Here is an 18,229-nt window from a genome sequence, read left to right as displayed (position 1 = left end):
TATTCAGTGTTTCTCTCATGGCCTCAATCATTAAAGCAGGGAGGTTTAAGGGGGTTTGAGTGATCACATGAAACATTATACATATGTCTCGGCCAGAAAGGAGGTCATGTCTACCACTTCTCGGGAGGAAAAGCTTTGTCACTAATTGATGTAGAATTCTCATTTCAATTGACAAGATTTTGGCTTCTAATTTACTTAGACTTCCTGAGTAGGTTCCTCCTAAAATTACATTGATCCCCTCTTCCTTCACTGGGAGTTCCATGTTAGAATATCCCTCACAGGGCAAATGTAGAATCTCTCCCAAAATAATAGGATCTAAGCAGATATCAATTCCCTTAACAGTAGAAGTTACTGTTCCATTGTCATAGTGCAGATTTAGATGAAACTCTCTAACCAAGTCTACATAAGTAACTTCCTTGAGAGAACAGTAAAATTTCCAACCTTGGCTTTTGATCTTTGTCCCAAAGAAGAAACCTTCTTTTTCAAAGAATCTAAAATCCACATTCTTGCCGGTTTCTACCTTTCTGTCAGAGAGAGAGATTTTGCTAGGGCTAAGAGGAGACTGAGAGGGACCTGGTGCAGACGCTGGTGCAGACACTGAAGTTGGAATGGGAGCAGAGGAGGTCTGAGAAGCTTGCCTTTTTCTGCGGATGCCTTCTTCCAGTGCATGGACTGATTTTCTTCTTTGAGGGAGTTTCATCTTTGGGGCCATTCTCACCACAAGAACAGGCAGAGAGACTCGGAAGATCAAATGGGTGAGGAGAAGGAAGGTTACTAAAGGATGGAAAGAGATTTTGGCGGAGAGAAATGATGATTTTGAGAAGAACGGTGGAAGCTAGGGCACGCTCCAACCGCTTCAATCAAGGGAGAAAGATGCAAGAAGCTCCTTTCCCAAGAGGTGATTTGAGGTGGAGATGTGAAGGGAGAATGATCTTGGGCTAAATCCTTGGTTTTGGAGAGAACGAATGATGAGGACGACGAGTCTTGGAGGGAGGAAGACGAAGAAGAAGAATGAGTCGGCTCATGAACGGGCTTCAAGTTAAAAAGAAAAGAACCCGTGGGAAGTTGGCAATAATTTCAAGTATGCCATTGGGTCGACCCTAGAGGGTCGACTCATGAATCACAAAAATTCAGAAAAAATATGAGTAAATTTTGAAAAAATTTAAAATTTTGGGAGAAGAGATTTTGCTCAATGACAAGTTGTGAGAATGATAATCTTGAGCATTTAGATCCAAGAGAGATGATGAAAATTGAGCTCAAAGAAAATTTTGACATCGATTTCTTGAAATTGGAGAAACATTTAGACAAAAGGATCAAGAATTCCTAGATTTCTCCTAATTTCACAGAATCTATCCTCACTAAGGGCCTTTGTAAAGATATCAGCTAATTGATTTTCAGTGCAAACATATTCAAGAATTATATTTTTGTTTTGAACATGTTCTCTTATAAAATGATGTCTTATTTCAATATGTTTAGACCTTGAATGTTGAATTAGATTTTTAGATAGATTTATGGCACTTGTGTTGTCACATCTTATTGGTGTTTCATTAAGTTTGATACCAAAGTCTTCGAGTTATTGCTTAATCCACAAGATTTGAGCACAACAACTTCCGACTACAATGTATTCGGCCTCAGTCGTAGACAGTGCTACCGAATTTTGTTTCTTGCTAAACCAGGAGATTAGGTTAACTTCAAAAAATTGGCAAGTTTCACTAGTGCTTTTTCTGTCTAATCTACATCCAGCAAAATCAGCATCTGAATATCCTATTAAGTCAATTAGTGAGTCCTTAGAGTACCATAATCCTAGAGTTTGAGTACCATTTAAATATCTAAGGATTTTTTTAACAGCATTCAAGTGAGATTCTTTAGGATTAGATTGAAATCTAGCACATAAACAAACACTAAACATGATATCAGGCCTACTTGCAATTAAATATAATAGAGAGTCAATCATACCTCTATAGTATTTTAAGTCTACATATTTACCTTCATCATCCTTGTCAAGCTTACATGAGGGGCTCATGGGTGTGCCAATTGGTTTGAAGTTCTCCATTCCAAATCTTTTGAGTAGTTCCTTGGTGTACTTGCTTTGGGTGATGGAGATTCCCTCTTTTGTTTGTTTGATTTGGAGTCCGAGGAAGAAGGTAAGTTCTCCCATCATGCTCATCTCGAACTCTCCCTGCATGAGCTTAGCAAAGTCTTGACAAAGAGATTCATTAGTAGACCCAAAAATTATGTCATCAACATAAATTTGTATAACTAACATATCATTTTGATTTCTTTTAATAAAGAGGGTTGTGTCTACATTATCTTTTGAAAAACTATTATTTAGTAAGAATTTGCTTAGCCTATCATACCAAGCTCTAGGTGCTTGTTTTAATCCATATAGAGCTTTATTTAATTTAAAAATATGATTAGGAAAAGCATGATTTTCAAATCCTAGGGGTTGTTCTACATAGACTTCTTCAGCAATATATCCATTTAAAAATATACTTTTGACATCCATTTAAAATAATTTAAATTTCATAAAGCAAGCATATGCAAGTAGAAGTCTAATGGCCTCTAATCTAGCAACAGGTGCAAAGGTCTCATCAAAATCAATCCCTTCTTCTTGATTATAACCTTTAGCAACCAACCTTGCTTTATTTCTTATTATATTTCCATGTTCATCTAATTTGTTCCTAAAGACCCATTTTGTGCCAATTATTGAATGATTTTTAGGTCTTGATACTAAAGTCCATACATTATTTCTTTTAAATTGATTAAGTTCCTCTTGCATTGCATTAATTCAATTATAATCATTTTCAGCTTCTTCAATAGTTTTTGGTTCAAGATGAGATACAAAAGCACAATGATTAAATACATCTCTAAGTGAAGAATGAGTTTTTACCCCATGCATAGGATCACCAATAATTAGCTCCTTAGGATGATTGTGAACATACCTCCATTCTTTGGGTAGGTCATTTGTACCTTAAGGTTGTTCTTGATGTTCTTCACCTCCCTCATCTTGTTTGTCTTCATGTTCCTTATCCTCTTGAATTGTTGAATCTTTCAGAGTGATCTCCTTCATTCCTTCTATAAGAGGATCTGCATCATCAATATTTTATTCTTCCTTGAAGGAAGATCGTTAGATTCATCAAAGACAACATGTATGGACTCCTCTACTACTAAGGTTCTTTTGTTAAAAACTCTAAAAGCTTTACTAGTGGAGGAGTAACCAAGAAAGATTGCTTCATCTGATTTAGCATCAAATTTTCCAAGTCTTTCTTTACCATTATTTAACACAAAACATCGGCAACCAAAAATATGAAAATAAGCAATATTAGGTTTTCTTTCTTTCCAAAGCTCATAGGGAGTTTTCTTTAAAATTTGTCTAATCAAGGCACGATTTAAAATGTAACATGCTGTGTTGATTGCTTCTGCCCAAAAATATCTTGGAAGGTTGCTTTCACAAAGCATGGTACGGGCCATTTCTTCTAAGGTTCTGTTTTTCCTTTCTACTACCCCATTTTGTTGGGGTGTCCTAGAGCAGAGAAGTTATGGCCAATTCTCTTTTCATCACAAAAGTTTTCAAAGTCTTGATTTTCAAATTCAGTTCCATGATCGCTTCGAATATTTTGAATTGAAAATCCTTTCTCATTAGTGACTTTTCGATAAAATTTAGTGAAAATATGAAAAGTTTCATCTTTGTGTGCTAAAAAGAAAACCCAAGTAAAACGAGAGTAATCATCTATAATTACAAAATCGTATCGTTTTCCTCCTAGACTAGTGGTTCTAGTAGGTCCAAATAAGTCCATATGCAAAAGCTCTAAAGGTCTAGAGGTAGAAATAATATTTTTGGATTTAAACGAAACTCTTGTTTGTTTACCTAGTTGGCATGCATCACAAATTCTATCCTTTTCAAAATTCAGTTTTGGCAAACCAAGAACTAATTCTTTCTTAATTAATTTTGAAAGAGAATGCATGCTAATGTGTGCGAGTCTGCGATGCCAAAGCCAACTAGTCTCATTAACTTTAGCATTCAAGACACTAGGCATTGCATGTTTATTTTGGGTAAATCATTTAAATCTACCATATAAACATTACCATGTCTATGTCCAATAAATTTAATGTCATCATTAATAGGACTAGTTACAATGCAAACAGATGATTCAAAAACAACCTTATATCCTTTATCATAAAATTGACTAATGCTTAGTAAGTTATGCTTTAAACCATCTACTAACAAAATATTTTCAATGTATTTGGAGGGAGTGATACCAATGTTACCTATACCGATGATCTTTCTTTGCTATTGTCTCTAAAGGTGACCATCCCTACGTCCTTAGCATCAAGAGTGATGAATTGGATTCATCACCAGTCATGTGTCTCGAGCATCCACTGTCAAGATACCATTTCCTGTTTCCTCCTTGGGATGCTAGACACACCTGCAAGCAAAAGTCAAGTTTTTGTTTTAGGTACCCAAGCTTTCTTGGGTCCTTTTTGGTTAGTCATAATGGTTCCTTTTGGAACCCATATTTTCTTTACAGTTGAGTTTGCAGATTTATTAGAGAAGCAAGTGTATGACTTATGTCCTACTCTACCACATGTGAAGCAAGTAATATTAGAAGACTTGTTACTTAAAGAGTTTACATAAATATTTTTCAGATATTCTTGTTTCTTCAAGGGATTATAGCCAAGTCCAGCCTTATCATACACAGCCTTTTGATTATCAAGAATCATATTAAGTTTATTTGAACTCAAGGTGAACTTTTCTACTATTGGTTTTAGCTTGGCAATTTCATTCTTTAAGCTTTGATTTTCTTGAAGTAGGGTGGATTTCTCAATTGAAATATTTTCAGTTTGTTTCAATAAAGATTGATTTTTCAATTTTAGCTCTTTGTTCTTCATTCCTTGTTTTTTAAATTCATCAACTAAATCATAGAAAGCTTCATGTAATTCTTCAAATGTAAAGTCACTAGGAGTATCAAAAATTACCTCATTTTCGTGTGCCATAAGGCACAGGTTGGCTTGTTCGGTTGAGTTTTCTTCATCGAAGCTTGAGTCATCACTCGCACTCCAAGTAGCCATCATGGTCTTCTTTTGTACTTCTTGGATCTTTCTTCAGCTGAGGGCATTCGGATTTGAAGTGTCCCGACTTCTTGCATTCGTAGCAGATAACGGGTTGGTCTTTCTCTTTTTCTTTGCTCTATTCCCTTTTGTGAATGGCCTCTTCCTTATCCCCTGTTTCTTTTTCTCAAAAATTTCTTGAATCTTCGGATAATGAGTGCCATCTCTTCATCCTGTTCTTCGTCTTCAGTGTCATCAGTTTCTTCATCTGGTGGAGCTGTGGATTTGAGGGCAATGGTTCTTTTCTTTTTGACTTCTTCCTCTTGATGTTGCTTCATGCTTAGCTCATGAGTCATCAATGATCCTAGAAGCTCTTCCAAGGGTAGAATGTTCAAGTCCTTAGCTTCTTGAATGGCAGTCACTTTGGCTTCCCAAGTTCTTGGTAAGGACCTAAGAATCTTTCTTACAAGCTCACTGTTAGTATAGGACTTGCCAAGACTCTTTAAACCATTAATAATATCAGTAAAGCGAGTAAACATGCCAGTTATGGACTCATCATGCTCCATTTTAAATAATTCATATTTATGCACAAGCATATTGATTTTAGACTCCTTTACTTGATTGGTTCCCTCATGGGTTACTTCTAACCTATCCCATATTTCTTTAGCAGATGAGCAGGTAGAGATGCGATTAAATTCGTTAGCATCAAGAGCACAATAAAGAACATTCATTGCTTTAGCATTTAATTGGGCCATCTTCTTATCAACCTCATCCCATTCTTTCTCGGTTTGGTTGATTCCTCACCATCTATAATTTTAATGGGTGTGTGAGGACCATTCACTATGATACTCCACATATCATACTCGAGTGCTTGAATGAATATTTTCATCCGAGCTTTCCAATAGGTGTAATTAGACCCATTGAAAAGTGGAGGTCGGTTGGTGGATTGCCCCTCGCTAAAGATGTGCTGACATGGGTTGCCATAGATCTTTGGCTCTTTGATTGTTTAGATCAAAGAATGGCTAGAGCACCGGGCTCTGATACCACTTGTTGCCCAGCTATGCAACCCAAGAGGGGGGGTGAATTGGGTTTCTAAAAATTTTAAGCTTAACTAATGACTTATGAGAAATGTTTGACAAAGCTAAATAGATAGAGTGAGTAGAATTAATTCAAGGCTAATAGCAAGAGCAAGAATGCAAGAAAATAATGAAGAGATAAAGAAGAGCAATTAGACACACACCAAAACAAGGATTTATAGTGGTTCGGTGCCAACCTTGCACCTACATCCACTCCCCAAGCTCCTACTTGAGAATTTCAATCCACTAATCTTGTATTCAATCCGAATACAAACATCGGAACTCCGACTCTAGCTATCCCAAGCTAGACCATTTATTTTTCGGGTACAAGCCAACCCTTTACACTCCGATTCAAGGTTGGATCAACCTTTCCTTATTTTGGAACCCCTCCAAAACAAAACCAATCACTCAAATGAGTATAACAATTTATAGCACAATTAAGCACAAAGAAAAGCTCCTTCAATGAGCGAATATAACTTTAAATACACTTTACTTAAAAGAAGAAGACCCTTTTTGGATTTCCTCAAGGTGGATGGAGACTTGAAAGTGCTCTTGAGGAGTTGGTGAGCTTGGATTGAAGGCTTCTTGAAAGATTTGAATGAGCACTTGCTTAGGCTGAAACGTTGGCTTGAAATCTCTTTTTCAAAATCTCTCTCTTTGAATCCTCTCTTTTTTCTCTTTTTGTTCTTCTTTTGTTCTCCTTTTTCTTGTTATTGATTTTCACATTTTTGTCCTTTTATAGCTTTAAGAAATAGTGAAAAACTTTCTAGGCTGAAAAAGAGCCGTTAGACTGCATTAAAAGAGCATTAAGAGCATTTAAAACGGGTTAAAAACTAGTCGTTGCAGAAAAATCCCGTCACAGGGGTCGACTCATGAGTCGACTCATGCCTGGGGGTCGACTCATGGGTCGACCTCTGTAGAAAATCATCACAGAAGTGAACGGGATCCATGGTTCTGTAAAACTGGCAAAAAGACCCGCAGAGGTCGACTCATGAGTCGACTCATGCCTTGGGGGTCGACTCATTGAGTCGACTCACAGGGAGTGCCAAGACAGTGCCGGTCAGGAATTTCAGCGTGCCAGTCATCTCATGTGCCATGAGTCGACTCATGAGTGACTCATGATTTTCAATCATGCATATCTTTCAATATACAAGTTCAAAATCAATAAAATTTTCATCATTGGATCACAAATCTTTTGTTCTATCATTTGATACTATCAAATCAGGATTTTGGTAAAACTATAATTTTGTCCCTGAGGAGTAATAAGGCTTTTTTAAGTGAGAAAATATTGGTACCCCTTCAATGCTTTGTAATCATCAAAATCAATCTAAGGAGCAACATAATCTATGGGATTTATCATAATCATAAAAAAAAAATATGATGCAGCAAATGATAAAACATAATACCTCATAAATAAAAATAACTAATGTTATGTAAATGAGTAAGAAGATAATAAAGAAAAGTCCTATCACATCTCCATGCTATTGGCTTATAGGGCATTATTCTTTCAATCTCCCACTTGTACTAAAGCCAATCGTCTCTGTACCTGATGCCCATGCAATCAGGGTGGTGATTATACTACTACTGTGTAAGACTTAGTGAACTGGTCCTATTATACTGTTCTTTATATGAACTTATTTCGTAATCAAATCATGAATGAGGTGAAAGTACCTAGGATGTACGTGGGTACCTAGTGAGACCACACCCAATTTAATGATGAACCCTTTCATCTGGTGACTTTTCTTAACAATCTTTACTAACAATATTTAACTGAAACAAATACAGTTAGCTATTTGAAACTTTTTCAATTCACTGCTCCTCTAGTACTTCTCAAGTACTTTGAGAATGCTTTTCACAGTTTTCAAAAGATCCTATCAAGGATCTGCCTAAAATCAATGATTATGCACAGAACATAATTCACATGAGGCTTAGTATATTGAATGTATGGGTAAATAAACTCCTTTACATCCATTCATGTTGAACTTCTTCAACATAAAATTTATATATCTAGACTGGAACTAACCTAACATCCACTTACATCTATCCCTATAGATACCAAGAAATATTGGATGCTTAACCCAAGTCTTTTCTATGAAAATATTTGTGATAAGCATATTATTGACCGAGTGCAATATCGGGACTACCTTCCCAATATGCTGTATGTCACCCACATACATAACCAAAAAGTTAGTGGTACTTTCGCTAATTTTTTTGTACACACACATGGTTTATCTATATTCGATAAAATCAAATATTTTGACTATCTTATCAAAAATAAAAGTACCTACTCCTTAATACCTGCTTGAATCCATAAATATATTTGCCCTCCCACTAGAGACAAACTCTCTAGATAGTATGTGGCAATAACAAAAATCTAGATTGACATCCCTGTTAGCAACCTGTTGGGTCATACCCATAGATGCTTCAACCATAGTCTATACTTGGTTGATGTACAGGGAGTCCATTTCGGATATTATGATTTTAAGCCATCTGTCAGAGTCTCTACTCATAACTATCTCCAAATAGCTCAAAAAAAACACCATTCTCAATGATGTATGGTGTATCATCATTCTCAATGACAAACCATATTTGAGTGGTACATTACACACTCGAATTGACCTTCGATGAGGAGGTATGTATCATGGTTGTGCCTCATCAATGAGTACATCTGGTTGAAGATTAATTTGTGGACACTCCACAGGTTATGATAGAATGTTCATAGGTTTTAAACTTCTCAAGTTCAATTATCCTCCCACTTTCTTCTTCTTAGAAAAAATTTTTTTCCTAAAAGATGGCATACCTACTGAAAAAACACTTTTGTCAAGTAGTGTGGTAGAAGTAATATCACATACTACTCTTAGGATAACATATAAACTAATATATATTAACCAATTTTAGCATAAACTTATGTACATCAATTCTTTTCACATAAGTCGAGCAACCTGCCATTTGCTTTTTTCATATCTCATATGGAGTGCTCGTAATAGATTTTAACGATATCTAACATATACAGTAATTTTTAGGATATTTTCTTAAATGAGACAATAAGATTTGTGAAGTATTTTAGAGAACACATCATATCATATATGAAATGTCAATCTTTGGGTCGAGATATTATTAGTCTTCGAACATCCATATGTTCAAGACTTAATACCTTGCATGCCCTAAGATATGTAACCATCACATATTTATTTCTTATTCTTATCAACATGAAGAACAACATCATTGAGTAACAGAAATTGAGACCATTATCATAAAATCATAACCATAATATTTACCAGAAGCGGAGTAACTTTCACTCTTAACATTAATTTCAAATCCATGTTACAATAACATAAGAATTGAAATAATATTTTTGATAAATTTAGATGCATAATAATGATCTATATAATATTTCTAAACCTTACTAGAAGATTATATAGGTTCCTACATTCTCACCATGAAAGGACTATCCATTAGTGCCAAAAGGCAAGTAGTAACCATACTTCAGCTTTATAGTTCTAGCAACACTTTGCATAAGAGGAACCTATATAAGATATCATATACCCAATATTTTAAAGCTGAAATACTCAATGATAATTAATTTATATCTTATATAAATTATTAGCAGATACAACTTTTGCATCCTGCTCCTGCTTCACACTTGCAAGATAACTCTTGCAATTTAATTCTAATATTCATTATTGCTATAATACTAAATTAGATACCCTAGTAAAGATATTCTTCACCTTCTTTTCCTCAACTATTCTATGATGTTCGATTTATTTAAAAATTTTACTATGCAGTGATAGTAAAGATGCATATGTGTAAATAAGAACATTCAAAGATAATTCATGATGACATGCACAAGTTAGATGAGATTTTTATCTAATTGTGTCTTCCATTATTTTAACAAATTTCATAGCCTCAAGTATGAAATCAAAAAATCTTATCATAAAATTTTCAGTGGGGTTGAGATTTTAATTTCTCATAAAAAGTCTTGTGAATAGCATAACAAGCTCCTATGAGTTTAAAGTAAGTAACTCTTTACTAATTGTATCTCATGCAACTCTCAGCATAACTTCTGCCTCTAAAATACTTATAGTGTTGTGGATAGCACAACAAACTATAGTATTTTAGTTAAATCATATCCTTCAATCGTATATGATCATACCTGAATAATACTATCCTTGTGGATAAAATAACAAGGCAGCACTACTAGAATATGCCATAAGCATCACTAAGTCAACATCATACCAATCACTATAGCAAGCCTTATGAATAGTACAATAAACTCACTACAGTTTTTGACATAATCTATTGATCTAATATGAGCTAAGTATAATTAGCTTCATTATGCACCAAGACAGTATCAAATCAGTCTCCGATAGCAAACCTTGTGGATAGCACAACAAGCCTACTATGATTCTTGACATAATAAAGTTTTTTAATGAAGAAAGGTATGGATAGTGTTCTCAACACTTCACCATTATGACTTAATATAATTTGAATGAGAAACTTAGGTCTCAAGCACATCTTAAACATATACATACATCATAAGCTATGTAAATTCTAATTTGTAACTATCAGCATTTAAGAGCATATAAAAAGAAAGACAAATAGTTATGAACTTTTGAAAAAATCATCCAAGCCACAGGATGATCTATGGATCTAACCCTAGGTGCATTATAGATTGAACCATCTCATGGTCAATCTTAATGCACCTCTGCTCTCTAAAAGCCTGATAGTCCAGTCTTCATCACCATGAAGTCTACCATGAATGCTTGATCTTTATTTAAAAATAGAAAGAAATAATTTCTATCTATTCTCAAATAATTTTTTTTTTATAATTTTACATCAACATATAAAAAATTTCAATCAACAGTTGAGAATATAAAAAGAAAAGGTTCAGCTAATAATATAATGCATCAGAGACATCCAGTCCCTATTGCAACTCTTACAGATGCATTTATATAATCAGCCAATAGGAAAGCATTCATGCATACATCAATCACATGGATGTGCCATAGTCCATAACCACACAACATATATTTTATAATAATTATAAAATATAATAACAAACTACTTATGTTATTTTCATTATGATATCATTCATACACATGTCAATTAAGATATTCAAATATATAGGTATTAGATCCATCTAGGATTTTTTATTCGGGTTCAACCCTTGACCCAAAGTTTAATTTTAAGTCAATCATTTATTGTCCATTTGAGTTAGGTTGATCAATTCTTAAATTAACCCTAATCCAATTAGATTATCATAGAGTCGGTCAACTATGACTCAAATCCTAATCAAATTAGATAAATGACAATTTGATCAACCTAATTTTAAACATGAATTCTAATCAAATTAGAACCATGAATTTGATTTAATCTATAATCATTAATTTTAATCATATTAGAATATTAAATTATAGTTTAACCAATCCATCGATAAAAATTTTAATCCATGTCTGATGCATCCTATCCATGATCAAAAATTTTTCAACCCCACACATGCTTCGGGCAACAACCAAGATGGTTGACTCACAATGGTGAGTGCCCAATAACATGGTGGTTAGTCCTTGGATCTTAGGTAAATACATCAAATGCAAAAACCTTAAGTTTTGGCAATCTACATCCATATGTAGCATTCTAGGGCTCCACGCATCACATGCACTGGATTTCAATTTCATCGAAAATTAGATTATAAAATCTAACTTAAACTTGTTACACAAGTCTAAAAATTATAAAATTTACATATCCAAGTTCAATCATGAATTGATAATACTTTATCATAAACAAAAATATATCAAGAACATCAATTAAATATCAATCAAAAAATTTAATTTTGACAAAGTTTGAACTAGATCTAATCCATATCACAAAAATAACAAGAAATTTGATTGAATCAAATAAGGGTGGCTCTGATACCACTGTTGGGCTCTGATGATGCAGTGAAATATGAATTTTAAAAATTTTAACATGTATTCAATAATTAAAAATAATGTTTAACAATTAAACAAAAACATCGGAACACAAAACCCTAGGAACTCCTTGATGATTGCAATCAAACGATCAAAAATATACATATCAGGAGGAGACCAGAAGTTATATACCAATGAGAAGACCATGATCTGGTAAGTTTGATATCTCCATGAGACTCCAAAGTAGAAGCCCTCCAATGGTGATCCACACAGGACTGATCAGAGCCCTTCCTAATTCATCATGACGCTGCAGCCTTCTTCGCAAGCTCGCTGCCGACCGTCTTTCGCAAGAACTGATTGCACCATTGCTTGTATACTTTCATAACCTCCACTAGGATCTCTTTAGAAATCTTTTTCCAAAAGATCACACCACACAAAAATTAAATCAGATATTCAACACTTGAACAAACTGATTTTAGGACAAGCATCTCATGCTTTCCTTTTTCTCTCATCCCTTCCTTTCCATTTTTTCTATCCCTTTTCTTCTTATCTTTTTCCAAATTTTTTCTATCAATTTTCTCTCATTTTCACGCCCAACCATAACCCAAAATGGCACATAGAAACTAGGTGTAGCACCCCCTTTAGATAGAAAAGGATGGGCGACACCATGGGATGCCAACTCTTGGCGTCCCTTAATTCCTACATGCACCATTTTTTTTTCAGGGAATTCAAAGGGATGGTGTAAAAACTAAAGAGATTATCTAGCAGAAGGACTCTTCCTCTACTTAGGAACAATATAATGCCATCATATGGTGCGTTGGATAAGAGGAGGGCGTGAAAAACCAAGAGTCCATGATATTATGGACTCTTCCATATCAACGCAAATATAAAAGCCTATCCAATTTATTTGGCATTCAAATTCCTTCCAAGAGAAGGACTCTTTCTTCTCTTCCATGCCCCATATCCCAAGCACCATCATATGTCACGAGGAATTAAGAAAATGCTTAGAAATAATGGAAGGAATCAAGAGTTCAGTATGAAATGGACTCTTCCATTTCAACGCACAAAAAGTGGGTGTCCCATATTAATTTTGGCATGGAGTTCCTTCCTAGAGAAGGGATCCTTCTCCTCTTCCATGCCCACAATTCTCAAGGTGCCATCTGATGGCACACAAAATTAAGGGACATGTGGAAGATGTAAGAGAATTAAGATAAGTAAAGGAGAAGGACTCCTCTCGTTAACTTTCAAAAATAAATGTGATGCCACAAATAAATTATTGTGTGGATTATGGTGTGAAGATGGTGGATTCACATGAAACTCTTTCACAAAATCCAGATAAACCAACTAATAATTAGGTGGTTCAAACCCAATCATATTAGGTCAAGGCAACAAGCAAAGGGTTAGCACAAACACATTTGCACTAAACCCAATTGAAAACTTGGATTAATTTATGCGCTAGTAATTTAATTAACCCATTGAATTTATAATAAATTTAAATAGATTAGACTAAGATCAAATCTCTATTGTATGTGATCCATTAGATTCCAAATCTAGCTAGCAGTGGACTAAGACTCTCGATGTAACCCTAATCCGATTGGATTAGGTCAACTCAAGAGTCCCAATCAACTAGGATTCTTTCTAATTGATTTTTGAATTAAACTCTTTTAATTTTGATGAGTCCACAAGTCAAGATTGATGTCTAGTAATGTGTCATGACTATCCAAAAGATTTAAAATTTGATAGAAATATCAAAATTATCCTTTCGTGGTGAGTTACTGTGCAATTCAATCCTTCGATCACACAACATCTCGAAAAGTCATGGGTATAGAAGTATGTCAAATCTAAATACCTATCCATATGTATCTTAATCTGATAATGATGACTCAATTGATGAACTAGTAAAAATTATTTTTACTGTTCATCCCTGCTCTGACCAGAGACACTCAGAGACATCATCCTATGAGATCACATAGAATGTTCTCTCCTCCTAAAGGAGTGATCGATTCCTTATTGACCACTCACAACCTCCATACACACTTCACCATACCTAGAATATCCCACACACATCTCAAAATGGTGTGCTAGAGAATAAACTAAAATAAGGATCCATGTACACAAGGTACCATGGTGATCTCAGGTCAAAGGATCACATGCACCACTCCAAGAACCATCTGTTGACATGTTGTAAGGCTCTATCAGATGTTCTTTTGATGGGTCAGTTCAGTGAACTTATTCTCTAATGAGCACCTACATCCTTGTATTAGTATCACAACATAAGTGATTGTGAGATCAACCATCCTCTCCATTGAGCATACATAAGATGTACCTATCTTACCGGTATCATCGATCTCCGACTCGATAATTCAACGACTGAAAATATTTTAGATTGGGGCTATCAAGATTTTAAATCTCACTGGCATGATCTCATCATGGTCTTAAAATCATTATCCTAATCTATGGAATTTATCATAATCATAAAAAAAATATGATGCAGCAAATAATAAGACACAATACCTCATAAATAAAAATAACTAATGTCATGTAAATGAGTAAGAAGATAATAAGGAAAAGTCCCATCGCATCCTCATGCGATTGGCTTATAGGGCACTATTCTTTCACTACCATGAGAAGAAGGATTTAAAGTTGATCTCGATGGATACGTGCAGAGGTCGGACACGTGTACGGCTCGAAGACCTTCGAATCTAAGATCATTAGTAGCGATGAATTTCAACCTATGCAAAAGTATTGAGATTTGATTTCATCTTTATTTTATTTTCATATTATATGCATGTCTTTATCCCTGGGCTTGGGTAGGATTAAATGAGATCTAATGCATGTGATGGTTAAAGGATTTAATCTGATTCATTTCTGCGGCTATATAAAAGATTTTTAAAATCTATGCACGTATCCTATCTGATTTTTTAACAAATAGATCTCTACCTTATCATCTGCACTTATTTTTTTTTGTATATCTATTTACACCCAATGGGTACTATCTCTTATGGATCCACTAAGGTTCATATTTGGTTCGAATGTATTGAGTTAATTTCTAACTTCATAGCACTCAACCATTTCTCGGAGTTGATTTCAGACATCACCTCATCATAAATTTTGAGATCATCTCCATGACCCTTATCTCCAATGATCATATTTTCTCTACATCCTCTGTAAGCATACCTAAGTATCTTTCAGGAGGATGGAGGTCCTACTTGATCTACGAGGTAGAGGTGGAACTACTGGCTCATTGTTAGTGGGTTCGATGGATTCTACAGCTCTTTGCTCTTCAAAGATTTTTTCTTCGAGCTCAATTAACCTCCCATTGCACCATCCTGAATAAACTATTTTCTTACAATGTGGCATGTCGACTCACAATCATATTACAATCTTTTGAAAAATAAAAGTAGTATCTATTAACTCCTTAGGATACTTTATAAAGTGAGCTTTCATAGACCTAGCCTCTAACTTGTATGCCATTTATCTTTTGACATAAGCTGGACATCCTCAAATCTTGAGGTGACTAAGACTCAATTTTTTATCATGCTATATCTCATACAGCATGGTAGAAATAGATTTAGAAGAAATCTTATTTAGTAGGTAAATCATGGTTAGTAGGACATATCCCCAAAGATTTAAGGATAAGTCAGTGAAGCACATTATGGACTGAGCCATATCTAATAGGGTTCTGTTCCTCCTCTCAGATACTCCATCAAGCTGAGACATATCAGGAGGAGTTCATTGTGAGACTATGCCATTTTTCTTGAGATAACTCAAAATTTTTCACTAAGATATTTCTCTCCTCGATCTGATCGAAGAACCTTAAGGAGTTTTTCTGTTTGCTTTTCTATTTCATTTCTAAATTCTTTAAACTTTTCAAAGGCCTCAGACTTGTGTCTCATAAGAAACACATATCATACTGTGAGAGGTCATTAGTAAAGAAAATGAAGTATTGTAACTACCCCTAACCTGCAGATCAAATGGACCAAATACATCAGTGTGTACCAGGGCAAGTATCTTAGTCGCTCTTTCTTCATATCTTACAAAGGATAACTTGACCATCTTTCTTTGAAGGTAGGATTCACAAATTGAATATGACTCAAAGTTAAATAAGCCTAAGAGACCATCTCTTTCCAGTTTGTTTATCCTGTCTTCTCCAATATGGCCAAGCTTAAGGTGCCACATATATTTATGGTTAATGTCATCTCTAGATCATTTACGACCTACAACACTATCGACTATTTGCTCGTTTATATTACACATGTATCAACATACAGATGATAAAACTGTCAATTAAAAGACAACATGCAATCAATTTATTTCTTAAATAAATCAAATAGAGTCATTATTGAAATTAAAAATACAATCTTTTCATGCTAGTATAGAAATAAAAATCAAATTTCGACTAGCTGCAGGCATAAAATAATAGTCTTTCAAAACTAATATAAAATTAGATGATAATTGAAAAGGATAGATGCCAACAGCTTTTGTAGCAACTCTTACTCCATTATCGATCCGAAGAATCATCTCACTATGCCTCAACCCTCTGCTTTCTACGAAACCCTGCATAGAAGCATATACATGAGCACTTGAATCATAGTCTAATATCCAACAAGAAATAGCAAAAATTGTAAGGTTAGATTCAACAACGAGCATTCTAGATATATCTTCTGAAGATTTATCTCCCTTCTTAGTCTTTAGGCTTTTCAAGTACAGCAGACAATTCTCTTCCAATGGCCATCAGCGTTGCAATGGAAACACATTTATTTATCTGCAGCCTTCTTCAGAGTGTCCTTCTTTGATTGTTTCTCTTTCTTCTACTTCTTCGTAGGCTTATTCTTCTTCTTCTCTGAAGATTTTCTTTTGGAAGAAGATGCCTGCTCCACAGTAAGAACAGAGCCCCTTGAACTCTTCAAGATCTTCTCTGTAGTAACCAACATATTGATAAGTTCAGATAGGATGTAGTCTAACTTGTTCATATGATAATTTACTATAAATTGCCCATATGAACTAGTCAAAGATTGCAAGATCAGATCTACTTGCAATTTCTTCTACATCGTAAGGTTGAGCTTCTCAAGCTCCTCCAGATCCTTGATCATTGTCAGATAATGATCGTGGACCGAGTGCCCCTCATGCATCTTGAAGTTAAAGAGCCTCTTCAAAATTTTAAAATACACCATTCGGCTCTACTCACCACACAACTCTTATAGGTGAGTTATCATAGCCCTGATAGTTGGCATATACTTATGCTGGCTTTGTAATTTGTTTGATATAAAAGTTAGTACATAGCGCTTGATCCGATTGTCATCATCTATTTATTTATCTAGTGTAGCTCTCTATTTACCACTAGGATGGCTTGGCAAAGGAGGGGGATCCTAGTCAAAAACATATCCTAACATTTTTATATCAAGACTATCTTGAGATTTTTGAGCCAGTCGTTGAAATTGGTTACGATCAACTGGTTGGACTCTAGAATACGGGCTAAAAGATTTGAAACTAACATGATTAAACTGTGAAGAGTAAAGATTCTAGTTAATATTTGTATTTAATTTTATATTTATTTTAGTAACTTTAAGAAATAAATAGGCTTCCACTATTTTTTTGGATCTCTCACACTCCTTAAGTGGAGAAATGAAAGCCCTAACATAATAAGAATTTTTAGTGGATACTGTAGTCCCACCAATATACATGCATCTCATCTGACAGATATTGGTAACATGCATACCGATGAGTTGACAACTCTTGTCCAATACTTCTTAAGCAAGTTGCAGTGATTTGGTCTAAGTCATGTAGGCTCACTGATAGATATTGGCTACACTCTTTAGTCAAGTCAGATCCACTGTTCGATGCAAGAGTAAAGCCATCATTGGATCTCTCATCTGACAAATATTGGGTCTAACCCCATGAACACCCTATAGCAAGTCTTTGGTATAGAGTGGTTGCATATTTTCGATGCAACTGAACCACTATAACCAGTCAAGAACAATCAACATCAATTACACGTCCACACATCTACAACGATGTAAGACCACTAGACTTAATATGTGTGTGAGGAGACTTTGATTTAGGTCTTATCTAATTAGTCATCACCATGACTAGTCCTATTGGCATGGGTTAAATTGAAAACCACCAAGCAACCTAATTCAAGACATAATCTATCAAATTGATCAGATAAGTGGAGATGAGTGGGAGGCTCCCCCTTGA

This window comes from Elaeis guineensis, chromosome 9, assembly GCF_000442705.2.
Source record: "Elaeis guineensis isolate ETL-2024a chromosome 9, EG11, whole genome shotgun sequence".
In the NCBI taxonomy this organism is placed as follows: Eukaryota; Viridiplantae; Streptophyta; class Magnoliopsida; order Arecales; family Arecaceae; genus Elaeis; species Elaeis guineensis.
Note: the sequence above shows the minus strand (reverse complement) of the source record.